Below are 18849 nucleotides of genomic sequence, written 5' to 3' on the forward strand. Positions count from 1 at the left end.
AAATGAAGAAAAGTAAGTTCATGACATGCAATAAATATTGAAGGATAAACAAGCATTCAATTATTCTTAAAAACCAGGGGAAGAGTCTTGAGGAGATCACTTGCATATTCCCAGTGCCTTCTGGGGTAAGTGAAGAGTCTCCGCGAGCTCCTTGATCACTGGGTTTTGGCCGTTGCAGCTGAAAAGAGGATATCGGAAAACCGCGCGCCGCTAGGCGCGCGAATTTTGGCTCATCTTTCATCGTTTTTAAGAAATCTCAATATGGAAGAGGCCAGGAGCCATTTGGTGAGCTGCATTTCTTGCTACATGTTCACAGACTTACCAGTGGAAAAGCCAAACTTCACATGCCACAAATGCAAGCTTGTTTCCCTGTTGGAGGAAAAGTTGCAAAATCTCGAAGAGAGGTTAGCTACGTTGAAGACCATTAAGGAAGGTGAAGAGTTCTTAGACAGAGCAGAATTATCTCTTCATGTTACAGGAAGAGAAGAAATTCGAAGTACACCTGAAGAAACAGAGGAATGGAGACATGTGACCCAGAGAAGCAGGAGGATCGGGAGGCAGTCAGCACCCATACTGCTCAGTAACCAGTACCAGGCTCTTACACAGGAGAGTGATGAAGAAATACATCAGGATAAGACTTTGCCCACAAACAGCAACCTTGTACGCCTTCAGAGTCCTCCTGGATGGAGAAAGAAAAATGTTGTGAAGAAGAAACGGAGAGTGGTGGTCATGGGGGATTACCTGTTGAGAGGAACAGAGGCCACTATCTGCCGACCGGATATAACTTCAAGAGAAATGTGCTGTCTTCCAGGTGCAAAAATTAAAGATGTGACTGACAGGATATCAGGACTCTTCAGACCTACAGATGACTACCCATTCCTGCAACTACATGTGGGGACAAATGACACCGCAAGAAGCGACCTGGAAACCATTTGCAGAGACTTTGAAGACTTAGGCAAGAAAGTGAAAGAACTGGGAGCGCAGGTGGTCTTCTCTTCCATCCTCCCAGTGGATGGCCATGGAACAAGGAGGTGGAATAAGATTCTGCAGGTGAACAACTGGCTACGTCGATGGTGCCGTCAGCAACGATTTGGATTTCTGGATCACAGAGTGAATTACTTTTACGATGGACTACTTGCTAGAGATGGGGTGCACCTTATGAAGACTGGAAAACATGTATTTGGAAGTCGCCTTGCTACACTTTTAAGGAGAGCTTTAAACTAGAACAACATGGGAAGGGAAGCAAAAGACCAGAAAAAGCTATACATCTAACAAATGCTATTGAGAACTCTGCTATTAGAAGTGGAAAGGAAGAACAAAGACAAGAGAATCTAAATAATAAAAATATTGGAGAAAGAGAAACCAATCACAAACTAAAATGTTTCTATACTAATGCACAAAGCATGGGCAACAAACAAGGAGAATTGGAACTACTAACACAGGAAAAGAAATATGATGTCATTGGAATCACTGAAACCTGGTGGGACAATACACATGATTGGAATACAAGACTAGAAGGACACAACTTATTTTCAAGAAACAGACTTGATAAACGAGGAGGAGGTGTCGCATTGTATGTTAGAAACGCGTATATCTGCACAGAGATTGAAGCTTCAGAGACTGGGAGTTCTGTGGAAACTGTTTGGGTAAGAATACAAGGACAGAACAATGGAAAGGACACCATTGTAGGCATTTACTACAGGCCGCCTGTGCAAGCTGAAGATATGGATGAACTCTTTATGCATCAAATGGCCAAGTTCTCCAAAAAATATGACACAGTTGTCATGGGAGATTTCAACTATCCAGACTTTTGTTGGGAATCTCTCTCAGGCAAAACTAACAGGTCAAGGAAATTCTTATCCTCTCTTGCTGACAACTTTATCTTCCAAAAGGTAGGGGAGAAAACAAGGGGAACTGCTACCTTGGATCTAATCCTTATAAACAGGGAGGAAATGGTTGAGGAGGTAAAAGTGGCTGGGACCCTAGGAGGTAGCGACCATGCTATTTTAGAATTTTGGATAACTAGAGGCGGAAGACCTGTGAAGACTCAGACATCAAGGTTAGATTTCAGAAAGGCAGATTTTAAGGGATTCAGAAAGAGAATTGGAGGGATCCAATGGCTGGATATCCTTAAAGACAAAAATGTCCAGGAAGGATGGGAAATCTTGAAAAATGAAATTCTCAAAGCACAATTGTTAACAATTCCAAAAAGAGGGAAGAATAGGAAGCATTTAAGGAAGCCAGGATGGATGAACACAGAACTTAAGCACATGCTAAAAAGGAAGAAAAAAATGTTTATAAAATGGAAAGAGGGAGGCATATCTAGAGAAGAATATAATGCTGTCTGCAGAACCTGCAGGGAACAAATCAGATTAGCTAAAGCTGACAATGAATTGAGGCTTGCAAGAGATGTCAAAAGCAATAATAAAGGATTTTGGGGATATGTCAAAAGTAAAAGAAAAGTCAAAGATGCTATAGGATTTTTACAGGATGAAAATGATGAAATGGTAAGACAGGATGTTGAGAAGGCCGAACTTTTAAATTCCTATTTTGCATCTGTTTTCTCTCAGAAAGGAAATGTAACATCAACTGTTCTTCACTGTCCTATTAAGGGAATAGAAGAATCCAGGATATCTATAAACAGAAAGATAGTGAGGAAACACTTAGCTAACCTAAATGAATTCAAGTCACCAGGACCAGATGAATTACACCCCAGAGTACTGAAGGAGATAGCAGAAGAAATTTCTGAACCCCTCTCCATAATCTTTGAAAATTCTTGGAGAACAGGAGAAGTCCCAGAAGACTGGAGAAGAGCAAATGTTGTTCCTATCTTCAAAAAGGGGAAGAAGGTGGACCCAGGCAACTATAGGCCGGTGAGTCTGACTTCTATACCAGGAAAGATCTTTGAACAAATTATTAAACAACATGTATGTCAGTACCGGGATAAGAATGAAGTGATTAAACAGAGTCAGCATGGGTTTGTAACTAATAAGTCATGTCAGACTAACTTAATTTCCTTCTATGATGGAATCACTGATTGGGTGGATCAAGGAAATGCTGTAGATATAGTATATCTTGACTTCAGCAAAGCATTTGACAAAGTATCTCATACAATCCTTATTGAAAAAATGTCTAAGTATGGAATGGACAAGGCAACTGTTAGGTGGATTCATAACTGGCTTAGTGATCGGACCCAAAGAGTGGTCGTAAATGGCTGCACATCCAGTTGGAAGAAAGTCTCAAGTGGGGTACCACAGGTCTCTGTCCTGGGCCCTGTATTGTTCAACATCTTTATCAACGATTTAGATGAAGGAATTGAGGGTAAACTGATTAAATTTGCTGATGACACAAAGCTAGGAGGGATAGCTAATACTAGAGAAGAGAGAGAGAGGATTCAAAAAGATTTAAATAAACTGGAGAAGTGGGTAGCAACTAACAGAATGGTTTTTAACAGGGAAAAATGCAAAGTACTACATCTGGGCAATAAAAATGAAAAACGCATATACAGAATGGGAGGAATAGGGCTAAGCAACAGCACATGTGAAAAAGACTTGGGCATACTAATAGATCACAGACTGAATATGAGTCAACAGTGTGATGCAGCAGCAAAAAAGGCAAATGCAATTCTAGGATGTATTAACAGAAGCATACAGTCTAGATCACGTGAAGTCATTATTTCCCTCTACTCCTCTTTGGTCAGACCTCATCTGGAATATTGTGTCCAGTTTTGGGCACCACATTTTAAAAAAGACATCAACAAACTGGAGCAAGTTCAGAAAAGAGCGACCAGAATGGTGACCGGTCTGCAAACCCTGTCTTATGAGGAAAGGTTGCAGGATTTGGGAATGTTTAGTTTGCAAAAGAGAAGACTGAGAGGAGACTTAATAGCTGTCTACAAATATCTAAAGGGCTGTCACATTGTAGAAGGATCAACTTTATTCTCATTTGCAAAAGGAAAGACTAGAAGCAATGGGATGAAACTGAATGGGAGGAGACAGATTAGATATTAGAAAAAACTTTTTGACAGTTAGAGTGATCAATGAGTGAAACAAGCTGCCACGAGAAGTGGTGAGTTCTCCTTCAATGGAAGTCTTCAAACAGAGGCTGGACAGACATCTGACTGGGATGATTTAGCAAATCCTGCTTTGAGCAGGGGGTTGGACCAGATGGCCCAGGAGGTCCCTTCCAACTCTACGATTCTATGATTCTTACATATGGCCTTGAGTTGAGCAGCTGGTCCGTGTATTTGAGAGTCTCCAGCTATGGGAGATCTCCTGAACAAGAGTTAGGCTGGCTTTTATACTATTTTGACCCATAGACTTGCATTAGTGTCTGTCCTATAACCACATACAGTGATTTGCCGCTATATTCGTAGCCTCTTCCATATTAGAAGCTTATGGAATACACATATAGTTATTTTTTGCAATATGCATATAATTAGCTATGCATTACCTTAGCCTAAATGGGGTTTTACACATAGCGATATCGCTAGCAATATCGCTAAAACATCACCGATTTTGTGATGTTATAGCGATATCGCTAGCGATATCGCTATGTGTGATACTTACCTCCGACCGGCTCCCCCGCTGTCCATTGCTGATCGCACGAGATCGGGCGGCTCCATTTCTCGTTGTCTGCTTTCTGCTGGGCTTCCTGCTGTGTGAGACGAGCGACACTGGACGCGGGCGGGAGGACGTCTGGATCGCTGTGTGTGAAAGGTGAGTATCGTGCGCTGCATCGCTGCTGCATCGCTGTGAGATCTTTCTGTGTGAAAGCTCACTAACGATCATTTAGCGATGCACCAACGATCCTGACCGGGTCGGTATCGCTGGTCGGATCGCTGGTGCATCGCTAAATGTAAAAGGGCCTTTAGAAACTTAAGCCTATGGAGAACCATTCATTATCTCTGAATAGTCACATACTGACAGTTCTGACAAGTGACCTATAGGTTTGACAAGCAGGGAACAGATGTATCAGCCAAAATCCTCAGACTAGCTCACTCATCCACTGACCAGAGTTTCTGCTAGCTAGTTAGACTCTGCATATGTGAAGTAATCTATATTATTTTTTATTATAGAAATACTGATATTTTACAGTCCCCCCTGATTATGATTTTTAGAAATATCATAATCCTAAACTCATTCTCTCACCATTCGTATCACATTCATTCTTTATTCTGAAAACCTTGTGTCACCATCTGCTTTGAATGTCATCTGAATTCTCAAACCTATTGTATAAAACAAAAATTACGTCAGAGAGTTTATATTTTTTCATTTTAACATCTCTCTTAAAATATCCTCTTCCTTTTTCATTTCTATCTTTATATTCTTATAAATTCTCTTAATTTTACACATAATAACTATTTGATATGTTATACACAACAAAACTATAATAAATATGATAACAATCGGATTAGATGATACATTCCCTGCTGCCATTTTCGCTGAAGACTGTGACCAACTCGCTATGGATTTTCCTAAATTCCTCCACCAAGATGACCCTGACATACTCGTCCATTCATGGTCAATATCATGTAAATTACCTTGCTCATGTCTGAATACAATTTCAGCTTCTTTTATTTGTTTTGTCAGCAGATTTAATAAACCCTTGTCTTTCTTTATCTCATTTGTCCACAAATCCCAAGGAAATTTATTGACTTGTGACAAATTGAACTGGATCGGAAGGATTTTCAGATTTCTTGAGCCTATTGATGTAGTATTAATACAGTTAGTCCTCGGTTTACGACGGTCGCGCGTTACGTCGTTTCGTGGTTACGACGCTTTATACGACACCTTATTCTGACTTACGCGGTTTTGCGTCGTAAGTCAAACTACGTGCAGCAGTGGAAGAATACAGTCCAGTACTGCACACTGTACCCGGTTACACGAGGAAGACGAGTCTCCTGCATGCCATAATGCCCTTCATTATGGCTCCCAAACATAAGCCAGACTCTTCTGATGCCAGTGCATCAAAGAAAAGGAAGGCCATCACCATGGAGGTGAAAGTGGATATCATAAGGCGATCTGATAAGGGGGAAACACCAACAGAAATTGTCAGGTCATTAGGACTTAGTCGTTCGACTGTCGCTACGATTATCAAGGATAAAGATTGAATCCTTGAACATGTGAAAGGATCTGCTCCTATGAAAGCGACAGTGATAACAAAGCAGCGTAGTGGGCTTATTCTTGAGATGGAAAGATTATTGGTGCTTTGGTTGGAAGACCAAAATCAACGCCGTATCCCTGTGAGCTATGGTTATTCAGGAGAAGGCTAGGCGACTGTTTGAGGCGTTGAAAAGAGAAATGGGGGAAGGAAGTGAAAGTGAAGAATTTGTGGCGAGTAGGCGTTGGTTTTTGAGGTTTAAGGATCGTGCCAATTTCCATAACATTAAAGTGCAAGGTGAAGCTGCTAGTGCTGATGAGAAAGCAGCAACTGAGTTTCCTAAAGCATTGGCTGAGATAATTGAGGAGGGTGGTTACTGTGCTCAACAAGTGTTCAACGTGGATGAGACAGGCTTGTTTTGGAAACGTTTGCCTAACCGTACGTACATCACCAAGGAGGAGAAGTCAGCACCAGGTCATAAAGTCGGCAAGGAGAGACTGACTTTGCTTCTTGGGGGCAATGCTGTTGGCGACTACAAACTGAAGCCCATGCTGGTGTATCAGGCTGAGAATCCAAGGGCACTCAAGGGCATTTTGAAGGGTCAACTACCAGTCATCTGGAAGTCTAATAGGAAGACATGGGTGACACTTGCAGTGTTTGATGACTGGTTCACCAACCATTTTGTGCCAGGCATGGAGCGGTATTGTACCTCCAAGGATATCCTCTTTAAGGTGTTGCTAATTCTGGACAATGCCCCTGGACACCCTGCCCATCAGGATGACTTTAACCCTAATGTCAAGGTGGTTTATCTTCCACCTAATACCACTGCCCTAATACAGCCTATGGACCAAGGAGTCATTGCTACATTCAAGGCCTACTACTTCCGAAGGGTCATTGGTAATGCTTTAGCAGCAAATGAAAAGAATAAGGACTTGACTCTAAAGGACTTTTGGAAAACATACATCCTTGATGCTGTGAATAACATTGCTGATTCCTGGGATGAGGTTAAGCACACCAGTATGAATGGTGTGTGGAAAAAAACTGTGTCCCCAGTTTTTGAATGATGTCACAGAGGTCCAAGAGTCAGTGACTAGTGTCATAAAGAACGTTGTTGATATGAGTAAGACAATGAATCTGGAGGTGGAGGAGGAGGATGTCACAGAGCTACTGGCATCTCATGGAGAGGAGTTATCTGCTGAGGACCTTATTCAACTGGAGAAGCAGATGATAGAGGAAGAGGAAGACATACCAACCCCAGAACCTAAGAGATTTACAAGGCAGGGCTTGGCAGGAGGTTTTGCCCTGATAGAGGAAGGGTTGTCAAGGTTTGAGGCTGAGGATCCCAACATGGAAAGGTACACTAGGGTTGCCAGAGGAGTCATGGATTCCCTTAGGTGTTACAAGGAGATCCTGGAGAAGAAGATGGTCTCCTTCCAAACTAACCTGCAGCAGTACTTCAAGAAGGTAGAGAGGCCTGCAATAGATCCTGCAACAGATCCTGTACCTCCAGCACCTTCTGCAGCTTCCTCCCAATGCTATTTTTGTTTATTACAGTACTGTACACTGTTGATTACTGTTACAGCACTTACAGTACAGTATTTCATTAAGCGTACTGTACTGCACAATATTTTACTGTACCTATGTTTATTGATAATTATGTAAGGTACTGTGTTAGGATAGGCTAAGTGTTTGCAGTACTGTACTGTTACTATGGTACAGTACTGTATGAACGTATGGTCTGACTTATGTTGAAATTCGGTTTACGACGCCGCGTAAGAACGGATCAACGTCATAAGTCGAGGACTACCTGTACTTCCTTCCTTCTTTGTGAGAGCTTTAACATTTCCCTCAATACAATGTAAACCTACTGTCAGATTTTCGGCATGTACACAAGATGAGAAGAATGCAGAAACCACTTCTCTTCCTGACATGACTTGGAAACAAATCCTGTTAGCGCTTACTGGTGTCACCGGGTCATATATCGTGTGGACAGTCTCAACTCTGGCATGACATGAGGTATGATTATGGAAACATGAATGATAAATGACTTTATCCTGTCCAGGTAGACACATTACCTTGGAAACAAAATTTAAGCATGACGAAATGTCTAATTGTTCAGTGTTTGTACCATCAAATGCAAACTCTGTGTAGTGTAATTGACAATATAACAATTGTGTAGGACTGACAGGAAGTCCCAGAACACTTATAGGAACCAAGGTTTCTTCTCTTCCTGACACTGGGATCAGTGATGTTCCTACACAAATGTTCTGTTCACATTCTATCCACTTATTTACCCACAAATCTGTATGGTTTAACGCAAAGTTATATTCTATAGGCAAATCTCTCATTAGTCCTAGAGGTGTAATTCCACTTTGTAAGGCTTGTGCAATCATTGTCAGATTGGTGGAATGTTCAATCTGAATTTCTAGACATGTTTTGGCCACTTGAGATTCCTGTTCACTTTCCATTAAAGCTAAAGTAGCATCTTGTAGATGTGATACAGAAGATCCCAATACAGCAGCAGTGTTCAAAACCATCTTTTCAAGGACTTGATTCAAACTTTTCTGAATCTTTACCCCTTTTCCTCCCATATACCCAATATTTTCCAGATCTGATTTAAGTGTATGAATGTCCATAGTGTTAATTAAACTTCCCACTGTTCCTAATCCCCCCAAAATACCTTCTAACATTCCCCTCTTACTCCTAACCTGTGTTGAAGTTCTTTTCCCAAACAATTGTTCTATTCCCATCTCCATGTTAGTGAGATGTGACTGACACTGGGGATATCTAGAAGAGATTTTCCAGTTAGACATGTTAAAGGTCCATACCATGGTCAGAAACACTCCATCTCATAACAGAGGTTTAGTTTGGAACTGATTGATTTGGAAAGGAGTAGATGGTTGAAATCTTGTCTGTGTGCATACATTATCCACTGCTGATCATATATTTACATTTACACCTTTTCATTGTTTGTAGTTATTTTTCGTTACAACATTGGTAAAGTCCAGAATCTTTAGGAGATGGATTATCTACAGAAAAAATAAAATCCTTATCCAACCATCTCACATTACTGGATTGACCTCTGTGGATAACATTTGTTGGACCATTTGAAAAACTTCCCAAAAATGATTTATCTTTGGTCCATGATAACAGAGATTCTGAAGGTAGCTCTAACCTCGTGCTGCATTTTAATAATAAAGGAGACATATTTTCTTGACTATATACTGCTTGTGGTGTAACCCTTACTTCTGGAGCTATAGTATTTGATGCTGTAAAAACTACAGATACCTGTACTTGTACTGGTTCTCTGGTTATCTGAAAGTTCCATGTTTTTACCCAATCCTCATCTCCTTCTGTAATAGAAAGAAATGAAGGGTCCAAAACTTTCCCAAAAAGTTGTGTCTTTAACCAAGCATCTGTTTTGGATGTTCCAACTTTCCCTTTTGCGATCATATCATTTGTAATGTCGCCTGACCACTCAGCTTTCTCTTCACCTCTTATCTCTATATTCCGGAATAACACATCTGTAGGACTACATTCCCATGTGCCTGTCTTATTATTGTGTATATAATCTCCTTGTAACTGTGTGAACTTCGTCTTAGGTCCTGTGGCTGCGTGTAATATTATGTCAGTGTCATGTATAAAGTGTAGCTCAATACAGCATTTTGCACCAAAACCCATGCAAATGTTTCCAGTAATATCTACTGAATCGTCCGGTATGTCCTCATCTATTAAGCTTTGTAGATTCGTTCCTCTTGGTTTCCTTGGATGTAAAGTTCCTTTGAAAAGTTCCTTCACTTCACTAGTATTTGTTCCATGGTGTGAAATATCTTCAGCGTAGATCACAGTTGAAACAGTACAAAACAGCAGAAATGTGATTCCCATCAGATAGTAGCTTCTCCTGGGAAATGTCTTTTTCTCCTGAAGGATTGGTGTTGAATCCCTTCCATCAAGGACGTGGAGTTTCGTATTCCAGTTCTTATTGGAATCCATTTCTTCCTAAAAGAAATGCAGTATCATTATTTTGCAATATACAGTTTGCATTGATCAACATGTACCCACAATTTTTGTTGTCTGCGGGTATTTTTAACCACCTTAGATGCTCGTTGCACAAGAATCATCACTTGTCCCATGGTTTCGATAATTTCAAAGGGACCTTCCCAATTACTTTCCCAAGGTCCATTCTTCCTGAAAGTTTTAATCATCACTAGAGCCCCTTTCTTGAATTTGGATACATATGGTGGCTCCATTCTCTGCATTCTTGATGCAGCATGTGGAAGAATCGTTTTCAAGTTATCCTGTAACAATTGCAACCATTTGGACCTTGCAACAGCATCTTTTTGTGGTGTGGACAAAAATGGTTCATGAGGAAAAATCAATGGCATTTTTCTTCCTGTCATCAGTTCAAAAGGAGTAAACTGAGTTGTGGCAAAAGTTGTTCCTCTTAGGCTAAGTGCACACGTTGCATATTTTAAGCAGAATTTTCCTGACAAAAATCGCATGTCACCGCTCCCAGAAGCCGCATGCGTTTTTTTTGTGGTTTTTAAAGCGTTTGATGTGCGTTTTTCATGCGGTTTTCTATGCGGGTTTTTATGCGGTTTGCAAGCGTTTTTACATTCACACAAAGTTAATTGAAAAAAGAAAAAAAAAAGTTTATGAAGTCATTTCCTGTTACAACCTCTATTCTCCATGTTTTTTTTGCAAATGACAAGACAGTGAAGATGCGTCCATTGCAGAGCCTGTGTTTGAGCCCAGAACTGATGCTTATTTTGCATCTTACAACATTGATTTTGCTGCACCACCACGAGCAGGTAATGCTGGACACAGCATCTATCGTTTTTTGCATCATCTCATTGTGCGCGTCTATGCGCATGCATGGCGTGCACATGGTCTTGGATTGTCCTGTGTTTAATGTGCATTTATGCACATGTGTCTTTTGTGTGCATTGACAGGGTTCACATTGCGTTAGGGGACAATTTTCTGATGAGTCCACCATTGCCGGCAATGAAAATAATGCATCATAAGGCATGTCCACATCGCAATGTGCTATCAAGCAGGCGTTAATGATGCACCCTTGAACGCTGCTTGCCATTTTTTGGTTGCGTTGGTGAACGCACTTGTTGCATGTGCAAATGCTAGGTAGTGCATGTTACCTGGGCGCTACCATATTTTTGCGCAATCGCTGCGTTAATAATGATGACAATAATGACATCTGCTGTACTGCATACAAAATGTTTGCTTTAACGCCATGTTAACCGAGCCTTAGGCCTGCATTGCTCATAGTTTTGTGTCTGACAAAAGACTTTAAAACAAAAATGGCCAAGGTTTTATGTTTGAATTTTACAAAGTAAAGCACAATGGTCAATGGAAAATCAGCGTTCGCATGAACATGTGTTTGATTGCGTTACGGTGTGCATGCAATCTTTGCGTACAGATTTGTACATACTATATTTTACCACTCGATTGCTAGGGCGCATAAATGCAAGCGCGCGCAACTAGCTTTATATTACATAGGATTTTTGGTCACACAATGCGGCTTCAGAAATAATGCTAATGTTACAGTACCGTAACATAATGTCCGCATATTTCTTAATGGTTTATTATTTTGATGTATTTGGGACTCATATTTAATTATCCCATAGGAGCGATGTCGTACGAGGAAGAGGAGTACAGCTTCCAAAAGAATGTGGGTGCACCCAATTCTTCAAGAGCGTGTGGACAAGGGCCAATTCAATCTTCTTTACCAGGATTTAAGGAAGTAAGTTATAGTAGGGCAAATTATGTTCTTTGTGACTCAGTGAGGCACACATTTTGTTTAAATTTGTTTTGTTGTTTATTGTAATCATGTTCAATACTTTACCTGTTAATTTTTTTTTTTATTCTTGTTTCAGGTATCCTGAGAAATGTGTCCACTTCTGCCGGCTGACAATACCAGCATTTGATCGCCTACTCGACCTTCTTTCACCCGAGTTAAATTATCAAGAAACAGTCATGCGAAGACCCATCTCTGCTGAGGAAAGGCTGCTCATCACCTTGCCGTAATTTTTTTTCACATAACCCCTCTAAAGATCCCATCAAACATCAAGCAGATGAACGCAAAAGATTTTCCCAAAACAAAAAATTAAAAAAAAAATTCAGACATGGCAATGTATCTGAAGTATTGCCGTCTACTTTTCGGTTAAAACATCGAGGTGCTTGCATCCAAACCAAGGAAGGTTTCAAAGTGGCAAAAAAATAAAAACAGCACTACACACTACAGGGGAAAAATAGAGTGTCTTTATTTTACATGTATTTCATCAATACATATGTAGACATGCAGGACGTTAGAGGAATGCTAGGGGAGGGAGGTGCTGGACAACGGGTGTTTCTACTCGATTAAACTCGCTTCCACGGGTAAAGGACAGGTAGAAGTGATACATAGCGAAAAGGCCATTCCAATAACGTCCTGCATGCATATTATCCTTTATTTGTATTTCGATGCTTTACTTACATTTTCCTTTCCTTTTTTTACAGGTTTTTGGCCACAGGAGAGAGCTACACATCACTGCACCTACAATTTAGGGTTGGTAAATCCACCATCTCTCAAATTGTGAGGTGTACATGTGCCGTCATCTGGCAGAAGTTGCAGCCCATCGTCATGCCATCGCCGACCGAGGAGACTTGGCTGCAGGTCGCAGCTGGCTTTCAGTCTGTGGCCAATTTCCCAAACTGCATAGGTGCAGTTGACAGAAAACATGTGAGAGTGCTGAAGCCACCACGATCAGGATCACGCTTCTTTAATTATTAGAAGTATTTCTCAGTGGTTCTGATGGCGGTGGCTGATGCACATTACAAATTTGTTGTCATCGACGTTGGTGCCTATGGTAGTACTGGGGATTCTCGGGTGTTGCGATCATCTCAGATCGGAATGCAAATTCTTCAAGGTGGCGGAACGCTTCCACCCCCAAGACCTTTGCCGGGTTCCACACTTCCAGTGCCCTTTGTGATGGTATCGGATGAGGCGTTTCCCTTAAAGATCAACCTGCTGCGCCCATACCCACGAAGGACACTGGATGACCGGCGGAGGATTTTTAATTATCGGCTGAGCCGTGCACGAAGATATGTGGAATGCACCTTTGGGATCCTGTGTAGTCAGTGGCGGATCTTTCACACTGCCATCCAGTTAGAGACTGACACTGTTGACACTGTAATTAATGCGTGCTGTGTACTCCACAACTACTTTCGAGAATACAGAAAAGAGGTAGATGAGGAGTCACAGCTGTCTGAATTAGTTGCAGTTGAAACCTCGGGTCAGGGAAGGCTTTCAAACTCGGGTGTGCGTGTGCGAGAAACATTCACTGACTACTTCATGAGTCCTGAAGGTGCCGTGCACTGGCAATACTCCAGTGTCAGTGTTGAGCAGCCTGAACAGCTGAGAAGAAATGATAAGTAATCCCAAGCAAGCAAGTAGCGTGCTGATAAAAACTTTTGGACAAAATGCTAAAAATTAATAAATTTTTTGGCTGGTCAACAATAAATCGGGTCTCTGCGAACATCTATTCTTTACACACCACCATTACCCACTACACTCAATTTTCACAACATATCTACTATTATTTGTTAAAACTTTTAACATATAGCCCATGGTGCGGTACTTTCCAAAAGGTAACATACCAAATATCACTACAGTACACAAAGGAGGCAGTTGTTTGGGGTGTCACAGCAGCACATTGGTTGGTTGAGCTGGGAGCTCCAATAGTGGTGAAGAGGCAGCGTGTAGTGAGCAGTGTTTATCTGTTTCTGTTTTGTACATTGATTACAGTGTGTTTAGTCTTTGGCACCAAAAAATATTCACACACACACTGAGTCTTGAAACTGTTTTTTTTTATATAAACAGTATCTAAATTGTGAAAAACACATATAAAAACACTGTATGAAACATACTTCAACAGAACGACAAACATTGTCGGAATAAATTTTACCCTGTCAACAGGACAGGCAAGGTGTCTGGTGGCTACGGAGGTTTTTTGACCAGACAACTTGGCTGGTATCTAAAGTGTCGAAAGCACATATAAAAACACTGTATGAAACATACTTCAAATGAACGACAAACATTGTCGGAATAAATTTTACCCTGTCAACAGGACAGGCAAGGTGTCTGGTGGCTACGGAGGTTTTTTGACCAGACAACTTGGTTGGTATCTAAAGTGTCGAAAGCACATATAAAAACACTGTATGAAACATACTTCAAATGAACGACAAACATTGTCGGAATAAATTTTATCCTGTCAACAGGACAGGCAAGTTGTCTGGTGGCAACGGGGTTTTTTTGACCAGACAACTTGGTCGGTGATTAACCAAACCTCAAAATTGATGATAGTCTGGATCATAGCTATACGATGGATATAAGTTTTGAGACAACACCTGACTCATTGGAGAGTTTCCATGTTGACCACTACTTTGTGATGAATTTTGGTGGCCAAAAACAAATGAATCAGGATGGTCAGGACGTAAGGATGGCACCTGACCAAACCGCTGCGAAGCAGTTGATGCAGGTGGTGGTGGAGGCACACAGCGGGGATTAAAAAGGTTCATAATCCCACTGATTATGTCATTTGCCGGTGGTAGATTTGATGGTGTGTCAACAGACATTATAAGTACATTTACAGCAGACATTATAAGATTCCGTCAGTCCCGTGGCATGGACCTCAGGCGGCTGGCTATGTTTAAACCAAAAGTGTCTATGTCATCCTGATGTCTTACATTATCAATAAGACTGAGGGTTCGGCTAGTGAGTTCAATTGCACTCAGTCTCAGTTGTTGTCCCTTTTTTTGTTGCCGCCCTAGTCGATGCCACGGAACGGCCAGAACCTGCCCACATCCAAGTGCGCCTTGACACACCACCAGCTGAGCTACTGGTAGTGACAGGTGCAGGAGCAGCAGACGCCAAAGTCCCGTCAGAGGACACACTGGTGTCCAATAAAGAATCACAACCAGCTGCTTCAGCTGCCATGGAGGATATCACTGAAGAGGGCCTGTCATCCTGAGGAGCTGGAGAGGAAGACATGTCAAAGTCCTGGACCTCCTCGGCCAGACCAGTTTCCGGGCTTTTCTGTCCAGGGGCTGTTGACGGGCCGGAACTTATATTTCCATCCATTCTGTTGAAGGAAGAAACACAAAATTATACCAAAACTAAAAAGTCAAAGTTTATAACTAGGTAAAAATAAAATATATATAATATGTAAAAAGCTGAACTCGGGTATGACATGAGATTTTATGGAAATTTTTTTGAGCTTAAAGTCCACCTCTCGGCTTATAAAAAAGTGATCTAACATAGTTTGCAGCATATGGGGACATAGTCTATGGCCTAGCATATTGGGGAATAATCTATGGAGCATGTTATGGAGCCATAACAAGGATCATTACATGGGGCATATTATTATCTTTACCATCTTATGGGGCCATTTTTAAACTTTGTGCTGAAATATATGGCCTATTTTTGGTATGGAGCATGTTATGTTCACCTCTTGAAGTGTATGTTGCGTTATATGTGGATCCAGAATTAATATTGATATGCAATATGCTTAATAATAAAATTATTAAACATCATCACATCTCACAAACATAACAGCATACTATCCCGAATATCAAACAATGTCCAGTCGTCATCCAATTATCGTGACGTTAGCCAGACACTACCCCAGTAATCAAAGCGCTAATTACCTCTGCACATTCCTGCTGGTTAAAATGAACTGCAGCTGATCAGCATATGGAACCTTCTTTCTAGGAGGTGAACTTCCACTTGGTGTCTTCATTGACTTGACCAGCCTGTCCGTTATTGAGCGCCATCGATTTTTCACATCATCCACTGCAATAAAATCAAAGAAAAACATTAATGTGTTTTCACAAATTACAGGCCAAATTTTAAATAGAACTCATAACACAAACTTACTAATCTGTTTTTGTCCCGCTCTTGGAAGGTCCGGCCACCGCGGATATATTTCGGTGACAATTGCTGGCCAAGCATCCCTTTTATTGTAGGATCCCTTGTATGCCGCACTGGCACGGTCCCACACTTCAGGATGTTTCTCTATCTAAAAAATGAATAATCCATGTTAATAACTGTTATTTAAAAAGAATTTAAAAACAAAAAGTCTGTTTTGTCTCTATAATTTGGTCAACACATGTAGAGATATATCCACACTGAAACTCACACACCAAACCAATGTCGATATGTTTGAATCCTGCTAGACCTTCACCCAAAAAACCAAAAGCAACCCTATACGGCTCTTTCAACATAATGTCCGTCACCACTCGAACCACGTGTAACCATTTGAACGCAAATGAGCTGGGATTCAGAGCAAGAAGCATGTTTCAATTCTCATCTTATGTCACTATACGTGAAGCCTTGGGCTATCCCTTTTTCCTCACATTATAACCAACCGTCCTCGACATGACCCTAGGCCTAACACAATGCCAAACCCCACACCCTCTTCATGTCCCCTGGCCTAACAAGGCATACGCCAAGGGTAAACCTTGGCCTACGCTTTCCCTAACACCACCCCAATTCCTAGTCCTAAACATAACCATCAACATTATAATAGGCCTAACAATATACATAACCCTATGCACATGCCTAAGGCTATTTTCACACTAGCGCCTTGTATCGCTGGGGTTCATGCGCAATAGAATATATAATAATGCTGCATACGCTTTTCCATTTTGGGTTCTAGATGCATGAGTTTATGCCATTCTATAGCCATGTTCATGCATGCTATTTCAAAAGCAGAAGTACACATGGCCATCCATGCTACTGCGTGTATTTGGCGCATAAAGGCGCATTTGTTTTGTTTATCACAGGTCACATGGAGGAAAAATAATACAGGACTATGGGATGGCGGATATGTATATGGACACGGGACTATGGGATGGAGGATGTGTGATGGGTATATGGGCACGGGACTATGAGATGGCGGATATGTATGATGGGTATATGGGCACGGGACTATAGGATGGAGGATGTGTGATGGGTATATGGGCATGGGACTATGGGATGGAGGATATGTATGATGGGTATATGGGCATGGGACTGTGGGATGGAGAATATGTATGATGGGTATATGGGCATGGGACTATGAGATGGTGGATATGTATGATGGGTATATGGGCATGGGACTGTGGGATGGAGGATATGTATGATGGGTATATGGGCATGGGACTATGGGATGGTGGATATGTATGATGGGTATATGGGGATGGTACTATGGGATGGAGGATATGTATGATGGGTATATGGGGATGGTACTATGGGATGGAGGATGTGTGATGGGTATATGGGCATGGGACTATGGGATGGTGGATATGTATGATGGGTATATGGGGATGGTACTATGGGATGGAGGATATGTATGATGGGTATATGGGGATGGTACTATGGGATGGAGGATGTGTAATGGGTATATGGGCACGGGACTATGGGATGGAGGATGTGTAATGGGTATATGGGCATGGGACTGTGGGATGGTGGATATGTATGATGGGTATATGGGCACGGGACTATGGGATGGTGGATATGTATGATGGGTATATGGGGATGGTACTATGGGATGGAGGATGTGTATGATGGGTATATGGGCATGGGACTATGGGATGGCGGATATGTATGATGGTTATATGGGCACAGGACTATGGGATGGCGGATATGTATGATGGGTATATGGGCATGGGACTATGGGATGGCGGATATGTATGATGGTTATATGGGCATGGGACTATGGGATGGAGGATATGTATGATGGGTATATGGGCATGGGACTATGGGATGGAGAATATGTATGATGGGTATATGGGCACTGGACTATGGGATGGAGGATATGTATGATGGGTATATGGGCATGGGACTATGGGATGGCGGATATGTATGATGGTTACATGGGCACAGGACTATGGGATGGAGGATATGTATGATGGATATATGGGCATGGGACTATGGGATGGCGGATATGTATGATGGGTATATGGGCACGGGACTATGGGATGGAGGATATGTATGATGGGTATATGGGCACTGGACTATGGGATGGAGGATATGTATGATGGGTATATGGGCATGGGACTATGGGATGGAGGATGTGTGATGGGTATATGGTCATGGGACTATGGGATGGAGGATATGTATGATGGTTATATGGGCACGGGACTATGGGATGGAGGATGTGTGATGGGTATATGGGCACTGGACTATGGGATGGAGGATATGTATGATGGTTATATGGGCACTGGACTATGGGATGGAGGATATGTATGATGGGTATATGGGCATGGGACTATGGGATGGCGGATATGTATGATGGGTATATGGGCACGGGACTATGGGATGGAGGATATGTATGATGGGTATATGGGCACTGGACTATGGGATGGAGGATATGTATGATGGGTATATGGGCATGGGACTATGGGATGGAGGATGTGTGATGGGTATATGGTCATGGGACTATGGGATGGAGGATATGTATGATGGTTATATGGGCACGGGACTATGGGATGGAGGATGTGTGATGGGTATATGGGCACTGGACTATGGGATGGAGGATATGTATGATGGTTATATGGGCACTGGACTATGGGATGGAGGATATGTATGATGGGTATATGGGCATGGGACTATGGGATGGCGGATATGTATGATGGGTATATGGGCACGGGACTATGGGATGGAGGATATGTATGATGGGTATATGGGCACTGGACTATGGGATGGAGGAT

The 18849-nt window shown here is 41.8% G+C and overlaps 1 protein-coding gene across 1 annotated transcript in view; it reads right to left on the minus strand.

Moving 5' to 3' along the window:
• Nucleotides 1-13944: 13944 nt before the first annotated feature.
• LOC141060203 (uncharacterized) overlaps nt 13945-18849 on the minus strand; it is a 148615-nt gene continuing 143710 nt past the window's right edge. The window contains exons 8-10 of the mRNA XM_073556449.1: nt 16034-16175; nt 15805-15949; nt 13945-15239 (exon numbers count right to left, since the gene is read on the minus strand). The gene's annotated coding sequence lies outside the window, so the exon portion shown is untranslated. The remainder of the gene's footprint in view (nt 15240-15804; nt 15950-16033; nt 16176-18849) is intronic.

Source organism: Dendrobates tinctorius, unplaced genomic scaffold (assembly GCF_039654945.1).
Source record: "Dendrobates tinctorius isolate UK_male_01 unplaced genomic scaffold, ASM3965494v1 ptg000233l, whole genome shotgun sequence".
Classification (NCBI taxonomy): domain Eukaryota; kingdom Metazoa; phylum Chordata; class Amphibia; order Anura; family Dendrobatidae; genus Dendrobates; species Dendrobates tinctorius.